This window comes from Oryx dammah, unplaced genomic scaffold (assembly GCF_014754425.2).
Source record: "Oryx dammah isolate SB20612 unplaced genomic scaffold, SCBI_Odam_1.1 HiC_scaffold_3, whole genome shotgun sequence".
Classification (NCBI taxonomy): Eukaryota; Metazoa; Chordata; class Mammalia; order Artiodactyla; family Bovidae; genus Oryx; species Oryx dammah.
Genome location: NW_024070187.1, coordinates 11,825,476 through 11,843,529, shown reverse-complemented (window position 1 = coordinate 11,843,529; position 18,054 = coordinate 11,825,476). Strand labels below are relative to the sequence as shown.

Genomic DNA, 18,054 nt, shown 5'->3' with positions numbered 1-18,054 from the left:
CATCAAACATGATTTGCCTCTATTCCTAGCCCACAACTGGTGAAATTGTTAAAATAGTTGACTTGGATCAAATTCCACCTATTTCATCTGCCTCAAGTGTTCTTTTCCTTTTTGGAAAGCCTACTTTGTATTATTTGGCAATTAAGGATATGCTATATACCATGACAATTTCTTTAGTTAAATTATTGTTGTAAATTGTTACTAAACTTGGTTGACTCTCTAATGTCTTCCTAGTTAGATTAAAAGCTCCCTGTGGGCAAAGAACATGTTATTTCTTTGTATCCTCTAAAAAGCTTTATCCAATGTCTTTAATAAAAGAGATGCTCAATAAGTTTGTGAATTTGGTCAACTGATGTCGAAAACCTTTTTCTGATTTCAGAACATTATTCTTTTACTAACGAAATAAAAGCATGAAGTATTTTAAAAATTAAATTTCATTGAATTTTGTTTTAAGAACATTGTGGTACTTCCTTAAATCACTGGAAATAAACAGGGTAATCACAAAAAGTTATTTCCACTCTATTTTTTTGGCTTGAAAAATAGTCATTCATTAATTAACAATTTTGTATGCCACACCTGGTCCCTCTTTTCAAGTTATCACAAGGCTGAAATCAAAGTTATAGTGAGGTAATAAGGCTGCTGTTCATCATAGAAAAAACTGAAGTCTGGTTTTAGTTCTTACTGATTAAAGGCAACCAGTTTGCATTTTTAATGAATCTGTTCTTTTTAAAGTACATTCTTAACCACAAACTTAAATGTTTATACTCACTTTCAAAACTCCAGGTTATCTAGGTTTAAATATCCCTTATTTAAAATAAATGTTCTGTAAAACCTAACTTGACTTCATTGAGACTATATGAGACTACCTTATAAAATATGGTTTGTTGATAAAATGGTTACTAACAATGTCAAGGTTGATAGTATAAAAAATCATCACCATATAGGGTAGATTCCATCCTCAGTTATTTCATTTATATTGAAAAAAAATAACACAGAGTTTCTTAGTTCCTATACACACTTAAAACATCTCTTGCCCGTGCTCTTTTGATGAATGAATAGCTATAATATACCAAATATGAAAACATACTGACAGAGATAGTGTCAGGGAATAATTCTATAACACGGATGGTGCCAGAGGCACATTTTAGCTTAAATTTATTTAGGCAATAAGTGATTCATCTGTCTCTGGCCTCAACAGTGTGAACATCTGGCAAAAAGGCATGACAGCTGACCCGATTCCAGAATATACAGGACACTGGTGTGGGGGAGCTCAGAAAACGACATTAGGAAAATGTGACTATGAAAACTTGCTCCTTGTATTAAATCCTCATTTAAAACTAATAGATTCCCTAAGACACGGAGTGGCTAATTGGTAAAAACTATAGTTTAGAAAACAACGTCAATTTTTTAGAACACAAAGAAAAGGAGGAAAAAACGGACGTAAGATTACTGCCCTTTAAGAGCTTCATTAGGCCAAGCTAGTTTACAAAGTGTGACGAGTTCGGAGTCCCTCTCTGAAAGTCTCTGGCTTCCTTCACAAGCGTAGTATGGTATTAGAAACATGGGGTATACGTGGCCTTGACTCACTCTGAACTCCTGTGCAAATACTCACTAGTTCTTCAACAGCTGGCATCCCTACAACTGGCTTAATCTTCATCCTGCATAATTAAAGTGACACAGATTGCCTTCTTAGTTCTTCTGTTCAGAAACAGTGGTGCTGGGGCTGGCAGGACGGCAGATGGGAGGGGCCAGGATGCCTCTGTGCTGCATCACCATAAAAACCCCGGGAGGCTCTTGGCTTGGGAGGGGCCTGGACTCAGGAATCTTCAGAGTGCTTATTTCCCCGGAGCAAAGGCGAGCGAGTCAGGGCTGCACAGGACAGCTGACTCTTGAAAGGCAAGCAGGAGGCTGGGGATGAATCGTTTGTATACAGAAGTCTGCTGTGGTTGGAAGGGTTGCCACAGTGACTTAGAGGAAGACGGAGGGTTTGGTACTAGCCAGGTGTCTTCTCCTCCACAGTGAGGCTGAGGGGTGCTCGCTGGGTGAAGTGCCTCGGTGCCTCCGTTCTGTGGGGAGGGCCATTCTCTTCTAGCCCTCCTACTCCCTGAGAGTAAGCGATGGCCACTACGGAAGTCCAAGTGGGGAGATCCGGGGTGTGGCACTAACTACTCTAAGGTGAGGGAAGAATGTACCAGTAAGGTGTTCCCTGAATACCTGAGGCTTCTACCTTGTGGCTAAGCATTTAATCACAGAGAACTGATTACCGAATAGTTTTATTGGTAGAATTGAGGTGCTCAAGCCTATACCCACAGGTCCTAAAGAAGACTTCCAGGTTCCTAGGGGAAAGGCAGGAGAGAAAAGCAAATGGGAGAAATATTCCAGATCCTGAGTACAATCACATCCCATGCAATTCTGCAAAAGAACTGCAAATAGTGTCATGTTCCAATTCATATTTTTTGGCTCTTTATTGTTCTAAAGAAGCCTGGAAGAGTAAGATAAGAGTGTGAATGGTCCAAGTATTCAAAAAAAAAAAAAAAGAAAACAAAACAAACATCCCTGGGAACTGAGAGTGATTATATGATAAAATAACTGATAGATTTCAACATTTCTCAAGCAGTATGAGATCTGAGCATGGTAGTTCCCGAGATACGCAGACAGATGTTACCCCTCTTGTTAACAATGAAGTCGAGAGTACAGGTACTGCCCAAAGCCACAGAGTTTGCTGATTATTCCGATACACCATCTTGAGATACTCTTTTTTCACTTTTCCCATCTTTTCTTATCAATCATCTGATCACAGCATCTCACTCACATTTGCCACATGGACTTTAAATGTTTCAATTCCTTTTAAAAGGCACAGTCTGAGGCCCTCTTACCATATACTGTTATCCCTACAGTTCTGTCTATACCAGTGCTTTAAATCACTGAGTATCCCATGACTCCCAGGTCGTTACTTCTAGACTGTTCCTCTAGGTCTGTATGTCAGCGCCTACTTTGGAATCTCCATTTGGATATCTCAAATGCATCTTGAACCCAACATACCCTAAACTGAGCATATGAATTTCTGTCACCACAAACCTATTTGCTCTTCCAGGGACCTCACCCTGGTGAATGGCAACATCATCCATTTACACAAGCCAGAAAGAAACCTGAGAATCATTTTTTATTCCCTCATCCTACCTCTCCCAATCCACTAGTTCAAGCCATACTGAGTTTGCCTTTTAAAGGCCTTACACATTAATCCACTTCTTTTCTTCTCATCACTCTGGTACAGCCAACCATCATTTCTTATCCAGAATAAATGACTAAAGAGGGACTATTAAACCTTGTAAAATCTAAACCAGGGAAGCCCATGTGTATATATGTGTATGTATAAATATACACACACAATGTATACAAGCATACAATGGAACACTACTCAGCCACAAAAAGGACACAATCGTGCCATTTGCAGCAACATGGATGGACCTGGAGATTATCACACAAAGTGAAGTCAGAAAGACAAATGCCATATGATATCATTTATATGAGAAATCTAAAATACAACACAAACGAACTTACCTAAGACACAGAAACAGACCTACAGACATAGAGAAAAGACCTGTGGTTGCCAAGGGGTGCAGGAGGGATGGATCAGGAGTTTAGGATTAACAAATGCAAGCTATTATATATAGAATGGATAAACAACAAGGTCCTACTGTATAACACAGGGAACTTATATTCAACATCCTCTGATAAACTATATGGAAGGGAACAGGAAAAAGAATGTATTCGCATTGTAACTGAATCACTTTGGTGTACAACAGAAATAAAGACAACACTGTAAATCAACTATAATAAATTGAACAAATATTTGTTCTGTTTAACTACTACTTCTGCATTCACAGTTACTGGGTACTTGCCTGCCGGAGACTTGAAGGACACAGGGATTGAGTGACTTGTTCAAGTCATCCCATCAATTCAAAAGCTGTGCCAGGACTGGAACTTTTTTTGGCTGAGGTGCTGTCTGCTGTTTAATTCACTAATCTATGTACCTTTGCAGCCCACAGTGCCTAATTCAATATTTTGAAGTCATAAACTTAAATGAACCACCTAAATGCCTTTACACTTTCTCTGGCAAGGTGACTGACAACTTAATTACTGGGCCAGAGTTGTAGTTAATTATTACACCAATTCAAAAAAATTGGATCTCCCATGGTTTGTCTTTTTCCATGCTGCCATTAACAAAAATAATGATTTGGAATAGTTATTATCTTAGGCAAATATACAAATTAGGATCATTCTCATGCTCTTGGTAGTTTTATTGAAAAAGGTACCTGTCAACTCAGCTATGTTTGGAGTTTCCTGTGGAATTAACAGCTTGTTTCTTAGTCACTGTTTTTATTTCACTAGTTTCATATATTATTAACATATATTATATATATGTTTCATATATTATATGTAAGAGTTGGGAGAGTAATTTCCATTATTTTGGCTTTTAAAATCAAAGTCAAGGATTCTGGAGTTGATTGGTTTAATAATTTATAATATTTTATTCAAATATAACAGCTGGAAATTACCAAATTTCTATTCAAGATTGCTTTCAAGTAGCTCACTTACCCAAAAATCACCTGTTCAATAACATCAATATTTCAGCCTTTTAATTGCTGGAGATCCTCAAGATTTAAAAGATAAAATAAATTATTCAAATCATCTATGTACTTTGCTCTATAAAAGACTACTCTTAGTTTCAAAGTATAAATTGTTAATTGGGGAAGAAGTACTATTAGTCCTGTTACAGTGCTATGGCCTGATAATAAATGATTAACAAATATTTAAAAACAGAAATGTATGGCACTAAAATCATTTGGTGTAAGTGAAAGTGTGTTTAGAATTTTTTAAAAAGGTTTGTGACAATATCATTGGGTTGCAAAATATGGCTGTGTCATTCCTAAGATGAGTTTGAATCTGAAGATGGAAAAAAGTTACTATTTACTACTTTTTAAAAAGGATTAAAGTATTTGTAAAGTATTTATGAGGATTTTCATTAAAAATGGCTTACATACACGTTTCAGAGTCTAAAGAAGCTGTATGAGACCAAATAGAATGTCTGCTGATATGAAAAAACTCAGTGCATCCACACTTAAGTAACTGGGTAACAGTTCTGCCAGCCCAGCTGCCCTACGGAAGCTAGAAATAGGACAACATTATGAATACCATTGGGTACTTTAAATATTAAGATGTTTTATTAATAAGATTGGTGTCACACCACTTCCAGTTAAGAGTTGACTGGTTCAAAGATTCATGTCAACTGCTTAGATTGAAGAGTAAAATTGTACTCTTTAAGTATCAGGCTTATATACTTGCATAACAAGAGAAATATTAAGAATTCTCTGGAGGTATTTCTTTCTTCCACTGTAGAACTAAATAAGGTGACAGTCAAAACTATTGTCTCAAAAGAAAAAATCAGATTTATAAAAAAGACAATGAGAGGATTTTTAAATATGTGGAAAGTTCTTTTTAGCCTTTTTTTTTTTTTTTTGGTGGTGGTGTGTTGTCATGAAGGAAATACAGCTTTCCCTAAATCTTGGAACTATAATGATTCCAACTAACCCCTCCAATCAATTTTACATGATATTAGCCAAAACAGGTCAAAAGTTAAGGTCAACATGCTCTGTCCTTCAGTATGAATATGCAGCAGTGTCAAATACTGAGAAGGGTTAAAATTCTGTGCAGCCATGAGGATAGGTGTATTTTTCAATGATTTCTACTGCTGTTGCCTAGCTTATAATTAATCTTCTTTTAAATAACTTATTCTTTTATAAAAAGTATAAAATTAGTTCACACAAACACTGAGTTCAGTGAAAAAGAATTCACTATATTCTTAGACAAGTTTATTTATAACTACACCTTCCTGAATAATTTAATTGGTAGATTCATGAATGCTCCCATGCATCAAAAATGCAGGAGGAATGTAAGACACAATCCTCTGTGTTATACAACCATCTTCTTTTTTCATTTTGCAAAAGACAAAAATAAAAACCAACCAAACAAAAAGATCCATCAAAATTAACTGAAGTGTGGTTACCTTTGGATTTTTCTAAGAAAGAACTAAGTTAGTAAAGAATCCACCTGCAATGTGAGAGATTTGATCACTGACTTGGGAAGATCTGGAGGAGGGAATGGCAGCCCACTCCAGTATTCTTGCCTGGAGAATCCCATGGATGGAGGAGCCGGGCGGACTACAGTCCATGGGGTCACAGAGTCAGACACGATTGAAGTGACATAGCACACAGCACGGCACAGGCTAACTATAGTTATAAAAATATGTTACTCTGTGACATTTATTGAGTTCCATATGACATTTTTTAAAGGTCTGTTCCCTGTATTTCCAGGTTCACACAAGTTCCTAATCATATTTCAGCACTGCTCGCACCAGTGTGCCTCAATGAAGTTGAAACTAAGCAGTTTTCTCAATCACCACTGTACAGATAACACAAATACTTTAAGAACAGCATTGTACTTTCTTGTGTAAAATAATATTCATCTCATTTTGACCCATTTCCCTTGACAAGACTGACAAGATAACTCAGCAGATTTTACTACCACCCAAGAAAACTCAGCAGCATCTGCTGTCATTGTAATCCCACACTTTCTTGCTAAAAATTTCTCATCTTCAGCAGCTTTCATTGCAAAGTCTATCATTATCCAATTCATGCTTCCTGAAGCAATGAATGGGAATTGCAAGGGCAGATCATGTCTAGTGTGGTGGAAAGAAAAGAGGCCAATTCACAAAACATGTCATAGAACCCAGTCCCACCCATACATTTTTAAAGACCTACAGCATCTACAATCAACAGTAAATTATCAACAGTAAATTTCAACTAATGAAAAAAGTTTATGCAACAAATAACATATTTAAACAGTTTTTTTCAATTTGCAAAATTATGTGAAAATAATAGACTCTCAATATGTCAACTCTATTAAAAACATGAGTTTGTCAATGACATTGTAGATCCAAAGGCCAGGGCCCAAAGTAATATATGTGCCTACATGCCATAACTGATGATCTGAAAATTGTATAGCCTTCTGAGATGCCACACCATAGACTGAAAAGGCACAGCAGTAGTCAGTCTGGATAAACTTATAATGGCTTACCGCAACTTGCAAGATATACTTAGGTTTGGGAGAAAATAACTTCCCATTTTTACCACACACACAAACACATACACACACATTCACAAAATGATGTGAGTTCCTGTAATTCTTCTGAAGTCCCCGGGCATTTGACAGAGAGCAGTGATAAGACTCTGAGGACCAAGAGTCATGTCCATGGTTGGTTGCTACATTTTTTCAAAACTTAATTTGGGAGGGTTAAAACAGCCTTTCAGACCAGAGGTTCTTAAATGAGTCCTCATGGCTAATGTCTTTTTTACTAAAGTGATACCTCATACTGGACTATGTCACCAGTTTAGCTCTGCGATACTCTGCTCAAAATTCAGTTTAGAGAATTCATTTCAAATATGTGGACCCAAAATGTTGCCTGTCATTTCAGTAAAGTATTGTTGAGTAATTGTTGCTGCCATCAAGCCATCAGCCACTGCAGCCACCCCTCATGAGGTACCCTGAGGGGAACACAGGATGGAAAACACCAGAACACTGACCCTAGATGATGATGATGCATATCAAAAGGGGAATTTCACCCAGTTCAGACTCCTGCATCTTCCCATACAGAGAAAAGCACTAAAATCATTAACTTCAGACGTCTGGGTTTTTTGATGATTAGCAGTAATCTTTTGATGTTCCACCACATTTCTTTTACTTTTCCAGCAAAAACTCGCTACCCTTCCTCCTTGCTTACTTTTTGAGAGCAGTTCCTCAGCACTATCTGAGAGGTTGCCTCCCAGGCTGCAGTCCTCAGTAAGGTCCTCAAGCAAAACATTAACTCTCAGCTTTTAAGTTATACATTATTTATCTAGTCAACAAGTACTTATCATGGTCAAATTTTATGGGACCAGTAAAATTACTGTTTTAATCAATGCGAGTACAGTAAGAATTAAATTTATGATTCATATATCTCTGAACTAACAACATATGACTGTTTTTATTTATTCTAGGATATATTTTAAATATAAATTATGGTAAGAAGAATTGATGCTTTTGAACTGTGGTGTTGGAGAGGACTCTTGAGAGTCCCTTGAACTGCAAGGAGATCCAACCAGTCCATTCTGAAGGAGATCAACCCTGGGATTTCTTTGGAAGGAATGATGCTAAAGCTGAAACTCCAATACTTTGGCCACCTCATGAGAAGAGCTGACTCACTGGAAAAGACTCTGATGCTGGGAGGGATTGGGGGGCAGGAGGAGAAGGGGATGACCGAGGATGAGATGGCTGGATGGCATCACTGAGTGAACTCCGGGAGTTGGTGATGGACAGGGAGGCCTGGCGTGCTGCGATTCATGGGGTCGCAGAGTTGGACATGACTGAGTGACTGAACTGAAGATGTAATTTATAGTAAATACATATTTGTGAATATGAAATACTGTTTTTTCTTTATTTGTTGGATTAAAAAAAGAACACTCATCAAAGACACCATTTAGGTTACTTGATGAATAATTAACAGTCCACAAATATAAACTTGGAAATTCCAGGGGGAGAGACCACTGGGAATGCCTACAAAGGTTATCTTTAGCACTTGCATAGACAGATTATATACAACATGTCACAAACCATCAAAGAGGAAATTCTTCAATAGTTTATAGCATGCTCATGTTAGAAAATTCAAGTTGTACTAGAATTTTAGACTCTAAGGACCTTAATACTCAGATACAGGGTCTTGAATATTTATCCCAAACAAATGTTTTATTTGTTTTATCCTCCATAACAAAAAGCACATTTCATTTTTATTAACTATTCATATATTTAAATAGCATTAATAAAGACAGTATGATATTGGCACAAAAACAGAAATATAGACGATTGGACCAGGATATAAAGCTCAGAGATAAATTCAGGCACCTATGGCCACCTAATCTAAGACAAAGGAGGCAAGCACATACGAGAAAAGACAGCCTCTTCAATAAGTGGTGCTGGGAAAACTGAACAGTGATATGTAAAAGAATGAAATTAGAACACTCCCTAATACCATACACAAAAATAAATTCAAAATGTATTAAGGAAGTGAATGTAAGGCCAGACATTATAAAATTCTTAGAGGAAAACATAGGCAGAACACTCTTTGACATAAATCACAGCAGGATCTCTTTTGACCCACTTCCTAGAGTAATGAAAATAAAAATAAAAACGAACAAACAGGACCTAATAAAACTTAAAAGCTTTTCCACAGCAAAGGAAACCATAAACAAGATAAAAAGATAACCCTCAGAACAGGAGATAATATTTGCAAATAAAGCAACTGACAAAGGACTAATCTCCAAAATATACAATGGGTCATGCAGCTCAATAAAACAAACAAACAAACAAACCCAATCAAAAAATGGATAGAAGACCTAAATAGACATTTCTCCAAAGAGGGCATAAAGATAGCCAACAAACACATGAAAAGATGTCTAAAGATCACTAATTATTAGAGAAATGCTAATCAAACCTACCATAAAGTATCACCTCACCCCTCAGAATGGCCACCATTAAAAAAATCTACAAACAATAAATGCTGGAGAGGATACGGAGAAAAGGGAACCCTCTTGCACTGTTGGTGGGAATGCAAATTGATACAGTCACTATGGAGAACAGTATGGAGGTTCCTTAAAAACTAAAAATAGAATTACCATATGACCCAGCAACCACACTACTGGGCATATACCCAAAGAAAACCATAATTCAAAAAGACACATGAAACCCAATGTTCACTGCAGCACTATTTACAATAGCCAGGACATGGAAGCAACCTAAATGTGCATCAGCAGAGGAATGGATAAAGATGTGGTACATATATACAATGGAATATTACTCAGCCATAAAAAGGAACAAAACATTTGCAGAAATGTACATGGATCTAGAGAGTCATAGAGTGAAGTGAGTCAGAAAAAGAAAAACAAGTATTGTTTATTACAACGCATATATACGGCTAAGGTCCATGGGGTTGCAAGGAGACATAACTGAGGGACTAAGCACAGTGAAATCTAGAAAAATGGTATAGATGATGTTATCTGCAAAACATAAATAGAGACACAGACACAGAGAACAAATGTGTGGATACCAAGGGGGAAGTGAGGAGTGGGATGAACTGGGAGATTGGGATTGACATATATGCTCAATTAATACTATGTATAAAATAGATAACTAAAGAGAATCCATTGTACAGCTCAGGGAACTCTATTCAGAGCTCTGTGGTGACCTACATGGGAAGGAAAGCCAAAAAAAAAAAGGGGATATATACATATGCTGTACAGTAGGAACTAATACAACATTGTAAAGAAATGACACTCCACTAAAAATCAACTAAAAAACAGCATTAGTAAGTTCCGACTTAGTCTCTCTTATTTTTTAACTTATAAAGGTTATAAATGAAGAGCTTCTATTTCTTGAAGAGAGATTTAAAAACATAGTCTCATATGCTCACACTGTTACTACACTGGTCACAAAACCTCTAAAAAAATTACAGGAGTCTCTTTGAAGTAAGCTATCTTTTCTGTCATTGAAGACTGTTAATCTTTTCAGAGGCAATTCTTTAACAAGATCTTTACATTTTTTCACCTTAACTCTATATAATACAATATTTGGTTAGAATACTGTAATTCTTAGTAAAGTAGGCTAAGTGGAGAGTAAAAATACTCTACTCAAAATAGCTATCACCACAGCAAGATTATTTTCCCCAGCTGAAAACATTTTCAAGTTCAAATTGAAAACAAATGACATTTTGGAGCAGAATTTCTTTCAAAATTTGAAAACACATAGTGATGATGGGTTTTTGTCTATTACTCAAACTTGCCCATAAATCTAAAATTCTCTTCTAACATTTGCCATCTGTGTTTTGCTTCAGATATAGTGTAAATAACCACATGTAGTGATGTTAACAAAGACACCAACAATCCTGTAATGAATTATTTCAAGAACCAACAAATAACAGATCTTCTACACTTAAGCTGTTAACTTCTGTCATGATGGTTTGCGTCTCTCTGAGGAATCAATGACTTGGGTAATCAGTCTCTAAGAGGGATATTTTATGTTATAGTTCTCCAGAGAGTTTGCTTGAGAAGTAATTTGGCATAGGCAAGCTCCTTTTAAAATGTATTTTACTTTTGTCAAAAACAATCAGTCTACATACTTTTCTTTTATTCTCATCAGGGATAATCAAGACACACTCAGAATAAGCCAATTTTTCAAAACACCTGAAAACATTCAGGGATAAAACAATCAGTTTAAATGAGGGAAGACGGAGTCATTCATCACTTAAAATATCTTGTTTAATTAAAAACAGACTATGCCTCTCAAAATTTTTAAGAGTTTAAAACAAAATTAACTTAATCTAAAACCCTCATAATTAATTCATTAACTTGTTAAGTGCCTACTATATGATATCATTGAGGGAAAAATGGTGAATTAAAATAATCTGTGTAAAACTCATGACAAGTTAATACTGTTACCTTAATAAAAGCTTTTTAAAAATATTGGCTTTTGTTTTCACCCAAAAGTGAATTTCTTTTCTATACTTGGGCAACTTCTATGTTTGCTTATATATATAGACTGGCTGGATTCTACACTGTGGGTCTTAACATTTACAGGTGTTTACCCACTTATCAAAATAAATGGCTTACAATATAGAAACACTGAAGCTACAATAAAAAACACACATCCCTTTAGATTTACAGACTCTTTTAATAGTGAACTTCTGGGTTTATGTCATGTATTCACAGGAAAGAATGGCCAGAAATAATGTAATTAATTTTGCTATCATGGGTGAGGCATTTAACAAATTTCTGCTCTAGTCAATATGACCATGTTTTGATATTGTTATCATTGTTAGGTTTGAACCATATGAAATTAGCACTTTTGAAGGTAAAAAATGGTTAAGTACTGAGACATCATTATCACCACTGTACACAGTGTGACTCAGAGAGGTTTACATGGGCAGCTGGATTGCTTAGCTGATAAAGGGCTGGGCTGTATTTTAACCCTACTATATTTGACACCAAAACACCTGCTCCATCCAAATAGAAAAGAGGATCCTGTAACTTACTTTTTCAATTTTCATTTTCTATATTTTTAGTTCCTAAATTATGGGGTAGAGGCAGGGAACATGTAGACAAAAGTCTATGAAAATAAAGTTGGGACGTGATCATAACTGATAGAGAATTCTAGCCTTTTGAGTGGCTATTAGGACATGGCATAGCCGGTTGTCCATCATGTTTCCTTCTTCCTTCAATTAAATACTTATTATTCCTACTATCAATAACCTCAGATATGCAGATGACACCACCCTTATGGCAGAAAGTGAAGAACTAAAGAGCCTCTTGATGCAAGTGAAAGAGGAGAGTGAAAAAGCTCAACATTCAGAAAACAAAGATCATGGCATCTGGTCCCATCACTTCATGGTAAATAGATAGGGAAACAGTGGAAACAGTGGCTGACTTTATTTTGGGGGGGCTCCAAAATCACTGCAGATGGTGACTGCAGCCATGAAACTAAAAGACACTTACTCCTTGGAAGGAAAGTTATGACCAACCTAGACAGCATATTAAAAAGCAGAGATATTATTTTGCCAACAAAGGTTGGTCTAGTCAAGGCTATGGTTTTTCCTGTGGTCACGTATGGATGTGAGAGTTGGACGATAAAGAAAGCTGAGCACTGTAGAATTGATCCTTTTGAACTGTGGTGTTGGAGAAGACTCTTGAGAGTCCCTTGGACTGCAAGGAGATCCAACCAGTCCATTCTGAAGGAGATCAGTCCTGGGTGTTCATTGGAAGGACTTAAGTTGAAGCTGAAACTCCAATACTTTGGCCACCTCATGCGAAGAGTTGACTCATTGGAAAAGACTCTGATGCTGGGAGGGGTTGGGGGCAGGAGGAGAAGGGTACGACAGAGGATGAGATGGCTAGATGGCATCACCGATTCGATGGATGTGAGTTTGAGTGAACTCTGGGAGATGGTGATGGACAGGGAGGCCTTGCGTGCTGCGATTCATGGGGTCGCAAAGAGTTGGACACGACTGAGCGACTGAACTGAACTAAACTGAGGGGAAAAGAGCCAGATAATAATATATCTAGGAAAGGAGGAAAGCAGAGAAGGAGAATGGGAACACTGGATTTGGAGGGTAGCAGTTTAAAATTAAGGTCATCTAGGAAGATCTGAGTGGAGAAGGCAATGGCACCCCACTCCAGTCCTCTTGCCTGGAAAACCCCATGGACAGAGGAGCCTGGTAGGCTGTAGTCCATGGGGTCGCGAAGAGTCAGACACGACTGAGCGACTTCACTTTGACTTTTCACTTTCATGCATTGGAGAAGGAAATGGCAACCTACTCCAGGATTCTTGCCTAGAGAATCCCAGGGATGGGGAAGCCCGGTGGGCTGCCGTCTATGGGGTCGCACAGAGTTGGACAGCAGCAGCAGCAGGAAGATCTGAGAGGATACAACATTTGATCAGAAACTAAAAAAAGAGAAGCAGCAGCAAGCACATGGAATCTATATCAGGACATATCAGGCAGGAAATGGCAAGTGCAAAGGCCCTGAGGCAGCAACCTGTTTGCTATGTGTCAGGATAGTGTTCCTGAGACATAATAGGAGGTGAAGTCAGATAGTAAAGAGAGGTATGACTGGAAGAGGTCCTGATCTCTGAGCATCCCATAATCCATTCTAACTGCATTAGTAGCCACTAGAGAATACAAACCAGAAACAAGACATGATCTGACATACTGTAAAAGCATCTCTTTGACTACTATCTTGTGAACTGACCACAGGAAGGTAATACCAAAACAGGCTGACTGGCTAAGAAGTCATGTCAATAAGGTAGGCAAATGATGTTGATGCTTTTGTGGAGCAGGGTGATGGAAACAGATCTAGTGAGCAGTAGTCAATTGAAAAAAAAAAAAAAAGAACTGAGTGTATACTGATTTGACAAATAGGAAAATCTATAGGATTGACTGATTGCCAAACCAACAGGATTTGCTGATATGATAGACCGGGTGTAAAAGCAAAACTGAGGAGACCAAAAAATCCACCAATACCTGTAAGTAAAACTGTCTTTTTCTACTAAATATGATGCTACTTTTCACATGATGTACTGGCAAACTTAACAACACTGACCAATGGAAAAATGTCACACTATTAAATATCAAAAGAAATAAAGACAGACTACCTAATTCACTAAGTGTTAAGGCCAAACATCTTATTCATGTATCTTGGAAGAAATATTCTTTAACACAGAATAAAATTTGAATGCAAAACAGCCATTCATTAAGGAAATACATTAGCAGACATGATTTCATTAAACAATGTACTCAGTTCAGTTCAGTTCAGTCGCTCAGTCGTGTCCGACTCTTTGCGACCCCATGAATCGCAGCACACCAGGCCTCCCTGTCCATCACCAACTCCCGGAGTTCACCCAGACTCATGTCCATCAAGTCAGTGAAGCCATCCAGCCATCTCATCCTCGGTTGTCCCCTTCTTCTCCTGCCCCCAATCCCTCCCAGCATCAAAGTCTTTTCCAATGAGTCAACTCTTAGCATGATGTGGCCAAAGTACTGGAGCTTCAGCTTTAGCATCATTCCTTCCAAAGAAATCCCAGGGCTGATCTCCTTTAGAATGGACTGGTTGGATCTCCTTGCAGTCCAAGGGACTCTCAAGAGTCTTCTCCAACACCACACTTCAAAAGCATCAATTCTTCAGCGCTCAGCCTTCTTCACAGTCCAGCTCTCACATCCATACACGACCACAGGAAAAACCATAGCCTTGACTAGACGGACCTTAGTCAGCAAAGTAATGTCTCTGCTTTTGATTATGCTATCTAGGTTGGTCATAACTTTTCTCCCAAGGAGTGAGCGTCTTTTAATTTCATGGCTGCAATCACCATCTGCAGTGATTTTGGAGCCCCCCAAAATAAACTCTGACACTGTTTCCACTGTTTCTCCATCTATTTCCCATGGAGCGATGGGACCAGATGCCATGATCTTCGTTTTCTGAATGTTGAGCTTTAGGCCAACTTTTTCACTCTTCTCTTTCACTTTCATCAAGAGGCTTTTTAGTTCTTCTTCACTTTCTGCCATAAGAGTGGTGTCATCTGCATATCTGAGGTTATTGATATTTCTCCTGGCAATCTTGATTCCAGCTTGTGTTTCTTCCAGTCCAGCATTTCTTATGATGTACTCTGCATAGAAGTTAAATAAGCAGGGTGACAATATACAGCCTTGACGTACCCCTTTTCCTCTTTGGAACCAGTCTGTTGTTCCATGTCCAGTTCTAACTGTTGCTTCTTGGCCTGCATACAGATTTCTCAAGAGGCAGGTTAGGTGGTCTGGTATTCCCATCTGTTTCAGAATTTTCCACAGTTTATTGTGATCCACACAGTCAAAGGCTTTGGCATAGTCAAGAAAGCAGAAATACATGTTTTTCTGGAACTCTCTTGCTTTTTCCATGATCCAGCGGATGTTGGCAATTTGATCTCTGGTTCCTCTGCCTTTTCTAAAACCAGCTTGAACATCAGGAAGTTCACGGTTCACGTATTGCTGAAGCCTAGCTTAGAGAATTTTGAGCATTACTTTACTAGTGTGTGAGATGAGTGCAATTGTGTGGTAGTTTGAGCATTCTTTGTCATTGCCTTTCTTTGGAATTGGAATGAAAAGTGACCTTTTCCAGTCCTGGGGCCACTGCTGAGTTTTCCAAATTTGCTGGCATATTGAGTGCAGCACTTTCACAGCATCATCTTTCAGGATTTGGAACAGCTCTACTGGGATTCCATCACCTCCCCTAGCTTTGTTCGTAGTGATGCTTTCTAAGGCCCACTTGACTTCACATTCCAAGATGTCTGGTTCTAGATGAGTGATCACACCATTGTGATTATTCGGGTCGTGAAGATCCTTTTTGTACAGTTCTTCTGTGTATTCTTGCCACCTCTTCTTAATATCTTCTGCTTCTGTTAGGTCCATACCATTTCCATCCTTTATCAAGCCCATCTTTGCATGAAATATTCCCTTGGTATCTCTAATTTTCTTGAAGAGTTCTCTAGTCTTTCCCATTCTGTTGTTTTCCTCTATTTCTTTGCATTGATCACTGAAGAAGGCTTTCTTATCTCTTCTTGCTATTCTTTGGAACTCAGCATTCAGATGCTTATATCTTTCATTTTTTCCTTGGCTTTTCACTTCTCTTCTTTTCACAGCTATTTGTAAGGCCTCCCCAGACAGCCATTTTGCTTTTTTGCATTTCTTTTCCATGGGGATGGTCTTGATCCCTGTCTCCTGTACAATGTCACGAACCTCATTCCATAGTTCATCAGGCACTCTATCTATCAGATCTAGGCCCTTAAATCTACTTCTCACTTCCACTGTATAATCAAAGGGATTTGATTTAGGTCATACCTGTATGGTCTAGCTGTTTTCCCTGCTTTCTTCAATTTAAGTCTGAATGAAGGGATAGAGTCAAAGCAAAAACAAAACAATGTACTAGATGACTGATAACTCCTTGAGGCAAAGGGTAAGCCTTCTTTTAGTCTCAGGGTAGTCTGTCATATCCAGTACATAGTAGGTGTTCAATGATCTTTTTCAAAAAAAAATACTGCATGAATCCAAATTTTTCAAATATTTTGTTAGGAATCGTAAGTGCTACATGCAACTGAAATTTTCTGTACTTCCTCACATTGACTATTTGTAGCTATGTCCTTATGTTTATTTTTCAATGAACATATTATTCCTTGTTTCAGAGTTATCTGGATACAAGCCCAAAACAAAGAAAATATATTATCATGCAGAATCATCTTTATCTGTTCTAGGCCTGCTCATGAGGGCAAGAAGTGTGGCTAGTGCCTCCTTAGTGCACCTTATACTGTAAGTGTGGTGTATTTATTGCACTAAATTAAATAATGAAAATACTATTCCAAAATACAAATAAGTAAAAACCATTTACTTCTAGACAGTCTGCTCTATAAAGCATCTTCATTCAGTAATGCTTTCTCTGCTTCTCCTGTAATATTCTCCATTTAATATACTGGTCTGAAATCGAAGGATTTATAAGCTGGTGGAATGGATTAAAAATGCACAGGACTGAGATTTGTTTCTTTGACCACTTTAGAACTGGTTTCTCCTGAAAAAAAAATCGAAGGAATTATTTTTGTAGAAATCCATACTAAAAAAAAAAAAAAGGCCATTTCACTGACAAGAAGAATCACTAAAGAATATAAACATATACTTTCATGTAATTTCTCAGGTCAGTTCAGCTCAGTTCAGTCGCTCAGTCGTGTCCGACTCTTTGCGACCCCATGAATCGCAGCACGCCAGGCCTCTCTGTCCATCACCAACTCCCAGAGTTCACTCAGACTCACGCCCATTGAGTCAGTGATGCTATCCAGCCATCTCATCACATAATTTCTAGATATGTTTAATTAGTAGAGAATAACACAAACTCAGCAAAGGACTCTAAAGTGATTATTTTACTAAAGCAATTATTTTATTCTAATAAATAATTTCAGAATTATAAAGCTTATAGTTAAAAATATTATTTAAATTCTGTATAGAAATGTATAAGTCAAATAATAATTTTAGATATTAAGTAATTTTACATAGTAGATATTTTAAAAACATGAAATACACCCCCAATAATAATTCTTACTGGAATTTAATTAAAGTACTAATTTTATAGTCCATTAGTACTATAATAACTTTGGATATACAGGTCAGTAGACAGTTTTTTTCCCATTTTAATAACATTCCCTAAAACTGCAGTGATTTATTCCTGTGAGCCCAGTGATTTAATTCAACTTTGAATTAAATGTCTCTCTATAATTATTCTCAACAGTTTATATTATTAACATATATTACTTTACTATATATTATTTTATAATGTATAACTGAAAATACTTTAAAAATATGGACCTTACTAGTACTGCATTAAAGTGGTATAGGAAAAAAAA

The 18,054-nt window shown here is 37.3% G+C and overlaps 1 protein-coding gene across 20 annotated transcripts in view; it reads right to left on the bottom strand.

Annotated features, from left to right (window-relative positions):
• Positions 1-18,054, bottom strand: part of CAMK2D (calcium/calmodulin dependent protein kinase II delta) — a 315,281-nt gene that overhangs the window by 11,523 nt on the left and 285,704 nt on the right. The window lies entirely within an intron of this gene.